At 43.5% G+C, this 9,758-nt stretch overlaps 1 pseudogene; it reads left to right on the forward strand.

The window, feature by feature from the left end:
* The first annotated feature begins 7,205 nt into the window (after positions 1-7,205).
* LOC127230024 (heterogeneous nuclear ribonucleoprotein A3-like) lies at positions 7,206-9,495 on the forward strand (annotated as a pseudogene).
* Positions 9,496-9,758: the final 263 nt, after the last annotated feature.

Here is a 9,758-nt window from a genome sequence, read left to right on the forward strand (position 1 = left end):
TAGAAAAGGACCTGGTGGTTTTAAACATGTGATATTCTGAGTACACATTACAGCAGCAAAACCCGGTTTCTATTCTTGAACAAATTCTTCCTGATACTACAGAAAGGACCACCATCCCAAGGTGTCTATTTGGAACCAACCAAAGCAACAGTTATCAACTTGTGAGTCAAGACCCCTTTAGAGTCAAATGACCCTTTCACAGGAGTCACCTAAGACCACTGGAAAACACAGATATTTACATTGTGATTCATAACAGTAGCAAAATTATGAAGTAACAATGAAAGCAATTTTTTTGGTTGGTGGTCACCACAACATTAAAAGGTAGCAGCATTAGGAAAGTTGAGAACCACTGACCTAATACAATATGTATTCTATGTCAATTATGTTGTGTTGTTCAAAGATAATAACAAGAAAAAAAGAGATAGCAATTCTTTCCAGTGTTTTCTGTCTGTGATCAGTTAACTCTACAGGTGTAAAGCACAGATACAAAGGCCAAGTTCATTAATAACTAAAAGTGCTGACCTTATAAATGCTCTTACAAGAAATGCTCAAACTGGGCAGCAATGCTTCACACCTTTAATCCCAGCACACAGGAGACAGAGGCAGGTGAATCTCTGAGTTTGAGGCTAGCATGGTCTACAGAGAGAGTCCCAGGACAGCCATGACTACACGGAGAAACCCTGTCTCAAGAGGTGGGGGTGGAGAGAAATGATCAACAGCCAGGCATGGTGGTACATGCTTTTAATCTGGCACTCTCATCACACACATGATAAATACATATAACCACTATGGCCAAGGCAGACATATCTCTGTGAGTTTGAGGCCAGCCTAGTGTACATAATGTATTCCAGGACAGCCAAGGCTGCATAGAGAGACCCTGTCTCAGAAAATACACACAATAAAGAGAAAGATGATCAACAACCACCTCTTTATGCTCCCCCCCAAAAGTGTCATGGTTGACAAGCCAAAATTTAACATATTCAGTGTGTTAAATGTGCTGTTAAGATTTACATTACAAAATGATTAACATGACCAAGTTAAATATCATTATCTATCACTTGCCATAGTTGTCATTTGTGTGCTAAGAGTGCTTAAAACATTTTCTCTTAGCAATTTTCAAGTATGCATTGTGCTCTTATTAGACACGGTTGCCATGCTGTGCATTAACCCTTCAAAACCAGTTTCTTATCATCTCAAGCTCCTTTGGCCAACATCTCATTTCCCTGGTAACTGCCTTTCTACTCTTCACCTAAGAGTTTGACTTTTGTTGTTTGTTTGGGCTTTGTTGTTGTTGTTGTTTCATTTTGTTATGTTTTTCTTTCTTTTTGTTTTTGTTTATTGGTTTGTTTTGTTTTGTTTTTGTGTTTTGGTTTTGGTTTTGGTTTTGAGTCTTTTGAGACAGGATTTCTCTGTGAAGCCCTGGTTGTTCTGGAACTCATTTTGTAGACCCAGCTGGCCTAGAACTCACAGAAATCCACCTACGTCTGCCTCTAAATCCTGGGATTAAAGGTGTGCTACCCCTGCCTAGTTTATTGTATTTTTCTAAGAGAGGGTCTCAAGATGCCGTTCTAGATGGCCTCTAGTACTCACTCTGTACTCTCCATTGGCCTGAGACATTTGACAGTCCTCCTACCTCAGCACCTGAGGACTAGACTTCTTTAGAAACTGCTTCTTGTGGTAAATTCATGCAGTATTTGTCATGGATTGTTTCATGCAGCATGATAACCCCCATATTAATTCTTGTTGTCACAACTTGAGAATTCCCTCCATTTTTCAAGGTGAAGAAGATTAATTTTATATACAAATATATATGTCTCTGTACATATTTTTCCTACTGAATTAGGTTGGTGGTTATGAATGTCACATTTTCTTTTTCCATTTACTTTTTGCTATAAAGTTTGAGTGTGTCCCCTCAAAATTCAAGAGTCGAATCTTTTGTCTTTTATTTTTGAGACAGAATCTCACTTGGCAGCCTAACTGACCTTGAAGTCACTATGTAGCCCAGGTTAGTCACAAACTTGCCACTAGCCTGCTGCTTCAGCCTCCTAGGTGCTGGGATTACCAGTGTGGGCCACCATATCAGTCCACTACTCCCTCCAACTTCCCCTAGTGCCTTCATCTGTCTCCCTTCTAACTTCATACCCTCCCTTTAAATATTTATTCAACTTTATGTTCATGTATATGCACCTGAGTAGACATATGGGTAGTGCATGCATGTACCAACTATATGCATGCAGGAGCTGGGGATGGGGTCATAAGAGCCATAAGATCCCCTGACCAGAGTAGCAGACAGGTGGATTCTGCATATTGAACCCAAGTCCTCTGCAAGAACAGTACTCCTAATTGCTAAGCAGTCTCTTCAGGTTCCTCCTTTTTGTCATTTTTGGTGTTTTTTTTTTTTTAAGGGGGAAGATTTACTGTTTTTTATAAACTAAGTGGGCTTTGGCAAACACTTTTTTGTAAGCTCTTTAATGAGTTTAAGGGCTCCTGTGCATGTCATAGAAGTGAGGAAAACTAGCCCCTTGCAGCATGGTACTGTCCTTCTCTTCAGAGCTCCCGGCCTCTCACACAGATTCTAGGAGGGTAGGGAGGGACCCAAATGCAGAAGGACTGCCTTGGAAAACCACCGTTGATTCTGGTGGCCAAGTGACACCCAGTCTCCCACCCCTGCTTGTAGGATGCCCAGTAACTGGTAGCCAGTCCCAGGAGAGAGACCTGACACCTGGGATGGGGGGTGCATAATTTACCATTTACCCTTTGATTTCTTATTTGAAATTTGTCCAAGAATGTGATGTTTGATTTCTATTGTTTTTTTTTTTTTAATTTTCCAATTTCCCTTCTGTCAACCAATTTCTAATTTCATGTCATCGTGATTACAATGTCCTTGACTCTGCTAACCCTTGCTTTGTAGCCCAGCCTGCCTACCCTGAAGAATGTTCTGTGTAATCTTGAGGAAAACGTGTATTCTCTGCTGGCAAGCAGAGCATTCTCTACATGTCTGTTAGCTTCATTTGGTCTAAAGTGTAGTTCAAGTTGAGTGTTTCCTTATTGATTTTCCGTCTAGATGATTTATCCATTGTTGAAACTGGAGTACTTGGGTCCTCTGCTGTTGCATTAGTGTCTATTTCACTTCAGATCAGCTCACATTTGCTTTAGAAATTTAGATGCTGCGACGTTGAGTGCTTATATATTCACAGTTCTTATATCCCCTTGGCGAATTTACTCTTTTGTCGGTATATAATGACTTTCTTGGTCTCTTTTTATACTTGTTAAACTCTGTTTTATCTGAAACAAGCATAAGTATTTCTGCTGCCTTTTTTGTTTCCATTTACATGTACGTACTCTTCCTTTCACTTTCCATATATGAACGTCCCTTAAGTGAATCCCTTGCAGGACTAATATGGCTGGGTCTTTTCTAATGAATTCCACATTCACTGCAGCTCCTCTTCCTCCCTTCTTCCTCTTCCTCCCTCTTCTGTAACACCAGAGATTGAACCCAGGACCACGTGTATGCTAGGCAACTATTCTGTTACCACTGAGCTATAACCCATAACCACACTCAGTGTCTTTTGATTATAGAATCTAATCTAATTACATTTGGGAAACTGTTGAGAGGCAAACAGTGAATATTACTATTGTTTACTGTTTGTGGGTGTTGTGTTGATGCTGTGTCCTTTCTTCCTCTGGTAATATCTTCCTTTGAGAACGGATGGTTTTCTATAGAAGTGTTCTTTGGTTACTATGCATTCTGCATAAAGCAATTTACAGTTAGGATTGTAACTCAGGGACAGAATATGTGTTTAACATGAACAGGGCCAGCAGCCCCAGCAAACACAAATACACACACACACACACACACACACACACCAAAAAGAATTTAAGCTACTCAACTTTGGGCATATATGTATCAATTAGCTTTCTGTTACTATACTAAAATGCTTGATATAGATATTAGAGAAATGAATCAGTGGTCAAAAGCACTTCCTACTCTTGCAGAGAACACAGGTTTATTTCCTAGCACAAACATGGCAGCTCACAACCATCTGTAACTCCAGTTTCTGGGGATCTTATGCCCTCGGCAGGCACCAGGCATGTACCTAGTGCACATACATAAAAACAGGCAAAATGTTCAAACTTATAAAAACAAATTTAACAATGTTTAAATAACTATGACAATTAACTTTTTTAAAGAATGTTATCTAAAGGCCAGGTGTGCTGGTGCACACCTTTGATCCCAGCACTTGGGAGGCAGAGGCAGGCTGATCTCTGAGTCTGAAACCAGCCTGGTCTACAGAGTGAGATCTAGGACAGCCAGGGCTACACAGAGAAACCCTGTCTCAAAGAAAGGAAGAGGAATAAGGCTGTCTGCTCAGTGTTGAGGTTCCAGTCCATGTTAGTCAGCCTCATTGCGTTGGGCTTATGACAAGGTGTCATATCATGGAATGAGAATGTCCCTTTACATTGCTATCTAGGGACTGCATAGAGCAGTCAATCAGTCACCTCTTCCAGGCTTTGCCAACTAGCTTCAGTGAGGAAGAATGTCACACATGGGGGAGTGTGCAAGTTCAAGCCCTGGGGAAGGCACCACTTCATAGCCTCTGTGCTGTTCTATCAGCTCAAGTCAGTGTCAAAGAAGACTGCATGAGTCCTCAGTAGCCCAGCTGCACCTGCCCTCATAGCCCAGCTGCACCTGTCCTCAGTGACAGCAAAGAGCTTCGAGAGATTTTTGTAGCAAAGGCCTCTACAGTCCTCCAGATGTCTTTTCCTCATAGGAGTGTGTCTGTTACTGTGACTGTTCTGTGGCTGTAGAGAGACAGAATGACCAAGACAACTCTTTCAAAAGAAATCATTTAAATGGGGACTTGATTACAGTTTTAGAGGACTAGTCATGATCATCATGGTGGAAAGCAGGCATGATGCTGGAGCAGTAGCAGAGAGCTTTATTTACATCCTGATCTACAGGCATCAGGCTCACTAGTATATGGGCACACACACACACACACACACACACACAGAGAGAGAGAGAGAGAGAGAGAGAGAGAGAGAGAGAGAGAGAGAGAGAGGTGAAAGACTGGCATGGGCTTTGAAACCTCCCCCAACAAGGCCACACCTATTCTCCTCCCCACATAATTCCACTCCCTGGTTACTAAGCATTCAAATTTATATGAGCCTATGGGAGCTGTTCTCAGGTTCCAGGGCCTCTCTTGACACAAGGTCTTGTTATGCCCACAGTGGCAGTACCATCAACAGGTAATGTCCATGTACATGGAGCAGCGGCACAGCTGAACAGCATTGGGAACATGCACAGATTTGAATGAACTGGTGGCCTTGATCCCTGTTCTCATCAACAAACAGCTCCCTAAGGTCACTAGGAAAAGGAGGACCTCTATATTGTCCTATCCCATCTACCTTTTGTTTTCCTAAGAGGCATTGCCTAAGCTTCCAAGCAGTCACTCTTCACAGGGTAAGTGGATTGCTGATGCTTAGTGCAAACACCTGATCAGCAGAGCGTCCCTGAGCTCAGCAATCCTGAGACCTCAGCCTTCCAGGTAGCTGGAAGTCCAGGCATGCACCATGGCTTTTGGTCATGTTCTTTTAAAGCATCATGAAAATGGCAACACTTTTAGCCTGTCAGTCATTTACACCACAGTGTGAATTAGCTTACCCCAGGGGCACTCAGCTGCTTGACTAGTTAAAAGTACAGGGAAGTGAGAGCATCCTTTAGCTTTTCGGGGCAGAAATAAGCACAGGAGAAAATGGAAGAGCATCATTTACTTTACAGCTCTGTTCACTTGTGATCAAAATAGAGACATGGCCAAGGACAAAAGTCTGCTGTGTTTTGAACAGCAAGGGAGTCTGACTTCAAAATCAAACCCAGATAGTTCTCTTTTCTGGTGAAAAGAGAGCTCAGTGTCCCGATTCTTCCTCCTTGCCTCATGTCGCAGACAAGGCACTGTGCCTCCATTTCTCTATGGTCCGGAGACTTAGAGAAGTAGTTTTAGACACTACCATGCCAAGTTCTGCACTTCTGATTTTTTTTTTCTCGCTGACCTCATTAAGCAGGGTGGAAGGCAGTTTTTCCTAGTCTATTAAGACTTCAATAAAATCATCCCTCTCTCGTTAACTGGAATAGTATTCACATTCAGCCCTGCATATTAATTGGCTGATAACGAGATGATAAAGCTGCTTTTCTCTGCAGGTGTACCAATCAATTTCAATGAAACAGAAAAAATGAGTTCTTTTCTTGTTGCGTTTGAAATTAAAAAGTGATTTATATTTTCTAATAAAGTGGTTTGCATTGATCCCCTTCTGAAAATGTGCGGTTTCATTTGTGCCCATTTAAATTATAATAGTTTCCGTTTGTAAAAGAATGATTTTCCAATATCAGCTCTGGCTAACCATTGATGATTAACTTTAATATGGATTTGAAGGGGGAATATTTGCAGGGGTCAGGGGGAATAGGCCATCAAGAGCCTCCATGCCCCTCAAAATGAAAAAGTCCTTGCTACTTTTAATGACCATAATGTCTTGCAGAATGCTTTTCATAAAAATAGTATTGTCAAAGCAAGTTACATTTCCCCCCAGGAAATTCATTTTTCTATTTCACAAGTTTCCATCTGACACAGAATTTTATGCCTGTGCCAGTTGTTTTCCATTTCTGTTATGTCAGCCTTACTGCAGGGCAGATGTAGGAAGGAGAAGTTGTTTTGTGGGGTTTTTTGTTTGTTTGTTTGTTTTTTTCCCTATCCCCTCTGTTGCCAACAAAAAAAATTCTTAATTGGAGATGCTCACAAAATCCTGTTGTTACCAGCTGAATTCTGGCTGTTTGAGGAGTTCCAGGGTTGTGGCATCCACTGTGGTTTACAACTGTGGTCTAAAGCCATAATTAAGCAGCCATGACAGAGAAGTAGAGTCTGCATGTATGGTGGAAAATCAGAGGTCTGCTGCCAGAAGATGATGGATGCTCCTCTTCTCTGTCACCTGGAGGCAGCTGGGTTCCCTCAAACAGGTGCAGTTGAGAGAGTTTTAGAGCCAGGTAATGTGGGGTACACCTATCATTGCAGCTCAGGAAGTGGCAGCAGGGTCAGGAGTTCAAGGTCATCCTCAACTATGACTAAAGGTCAAGCCCAGACTGGACCTGAGACTCCGTTTGGAGAAGGGTGTCAGGGGAGGAGAGAGATACACAGAGAGGGAGAGAGGAGGTCATGGATCCAGGTGTGACAGGTCGTAGCTATAATCTCAACACTTTGGAGGTAAAGGCAAAAGTTGTAAGTTTGAGGCCAGCTTGGGCTACATAAGCAAAACTTTGTTTCGAAGAGAAATTGAAAATAAACCTCGTTTAAAACAAGAGCCAACTGTACGCTGTCTGGGCAGCATACTAGAGCTGACCCTGTTGTCACAGGGTCACAGGGACACAGGTGAGCCAGCTCTGAGGTTTGAAAGCAGCAGAGCTAATCATATCTCCTCCCTTGAAAGCCATGGGGAGCATGGGTGAGGAAGCGATGTCCTCCTCCCTATGCCCCTTGCTACCTGCAGCAGGTGGGAGAGCTGGTCCTGGGACCATGAGGGTGGAGAACTAGCCCTGCCCTTCACCAGCTGCAGCACAGAGGAGAGGCAGCTGCACCTGCCTGGGCAGCACACCAGAGCTGACCCTATTGTGGGGGCTTAGGTAAGACAGGCCTACGGATGTGAGAGCAGGAGAGGTGACCCTGCGCTCCCCAGATATGCCCCCTACAACAATTGGAGAGAGGGCCCTGCACCTCGCCTGGACAAAACAGCGGAGCTGGCCCTGGTGGTGTGAGTGCAGGTGAGCCTGACCCTTGCTGCCTGCTGCACTGGGCAAGCTAGCCGAGACAGTGCTGGAGATCTCGCCCCGGGAGTGAAGATGAGGGAGAGCTGGTGAGCAAGCCAGCTACCACCCAGGCCCAGAACCAGAGCTATGGGTTAGCCCACCCCAACATTCACCCCATCTATGTCCTGCTGGAGCATGTGAAGGGGATGAACCTACAGGATCTCCACAACACAGGACAACAAGAAGACATCCAAGAGGAGCCCCAGTGAGAGACCATTATCAATGGTGTAGTAGAGGGAGGTAAAACCGCCGCCTGGCCGCCCCCAGCCTGACTTCGGCGGCCGCCGCTGCCAGGGGAAGGAGGGCCATGATCCAAAGGAACCAGAACAGCTGAGGAAGCTGTTTATTGGTGGTCTGAGTTTTGAAACCACAGGTGATAGCTTAGGAGAACATTTTGAGAAATGGGGCACACTTACAGACTGTGTGGTAATAAGAGACTCCCAAACAAAACGTTCCAGGGGCTTTGGTTTTGTGACCTACTCTTGTGTTGAAGAGGTGGAAGCTGCAATGTGTGCTAGACCATACAAGGTTGATGGGCATGTGGTGGAACCAAAGAGAGCTGTTTCTAGAGAGGATTCTGTAAAGCATGGTGCCCATTTAACAGTAAAGAAAAATTTTGTTGGTGATATTAAAGAAGATACAGAAGAATATAATCTGAGAGACTACTTTGAAAAGTATGGCAAGATTGAAACCATAGAAGTGATGGAAGACAGGCAGAGTGGAAAAAAGAGAGGATTTGCTTTTGTAACTTTTGATGATCATGACACCATTGATAAAATTGTTGTTCAGAAATACCACACTATTAATGGGCATAATTGTGAAGTGAAAAAGGCCCTTTCTAAACAAGAGATGCAGTCTGCTGGATCACAGAGAGGTCGTGGAGGTGGATCTGGCAACTTTATGGGTCGTGGAGGAAACTTTGGAGGTGGTGGAGGTAATTTTGGTCGTGGTGGAAACTTTGGTGGAAGAGGAGGCTATGGTGGTGGAGGTGGTGGCAGCAGAGGTAGTTATGGAGGTGGTGATGGTGGATATAATGGATTTGGAGGTGATGGTGGCAACTATGGTGGTGGTCCTGGTTACAGTAGGAGAGGAGGCTATGGTGGTGGTGGACCAGGATTTGGAAACCAAGGTGGTGGATATGGTGGTGGAGGAGGATATGATGGTTACAATAGAGGAGGAAACTTTGGTGGAGGTAACTATGGTGGTGGAAGCTATAATGACTTTGGAAATTATAGTGGACAACAGCAATCAAATTAAGGACCCATGAAAGGGGGCAGTTTTGGTGGAAGAAGGTCAGGCAGTCCCTATGGTGGTGGCTATGGATCAGGTGGTGGAAGTGGTGGATATGGTAGCAGAAGGTTTAAAAAAAATACAGCAGAAAAGGGCTACAGTGCTTAGCAGGAGAGAGAGCAAGGAGTTGTCAGGAAAGCTGCAGGTTACTTTGAGACAGTCATCCTAAATGCATTAGAGGAACTGTAAAAATCTGCCACAGGAGGAACGATGATCCATAGTCAGAAAAGTTACTGCAGCTTAAACAGGAAACCCTTCTTGTTCAGAACTGTCATAGCCACAGTTTGCAAAAAGTGCAGCTATTGATTAATGCAATGTAGTGTCAATTAGATGTACATTCCTGAGGTCTTTTATCTGTTGTAGCTTTGTCTTTTTCTTTTCATTACATTAGGTATATTGCCCTGTAAATTGTGGTAGGGTACCAGGAATAAAAAATTAAGGAATTTTTAACTTTTCAAAAAAAAAAATGGTGTAGTAGAAACCAGAGGCCTCAAACCAGACCAGTGATTCATGGCTGAGACACTTACAAGTAAAGATGAATGGGCAAAAGGCCACACTACAGCCTCCACGATGAGATCCCATCCCCATCCCCCCCCTTTTTTTGTTTTTGTTTGTT

The sequence above is a fragment of the Phodopus roborovskii genome, unplaced genomic scaffold (assembly GCF_943737965.1).
Source record: "Phodopus roborovskii unplaced genomic scaffold, PHOROB, whole genome shotgun sequence".
NCBI classification, from domain to species: domain Eukaryota; kingdom Metazoa; phylum Chordata; class Mammalia; order Rodentia; family Cricetidae; genus Phodopus; species Phodopus roborovskii.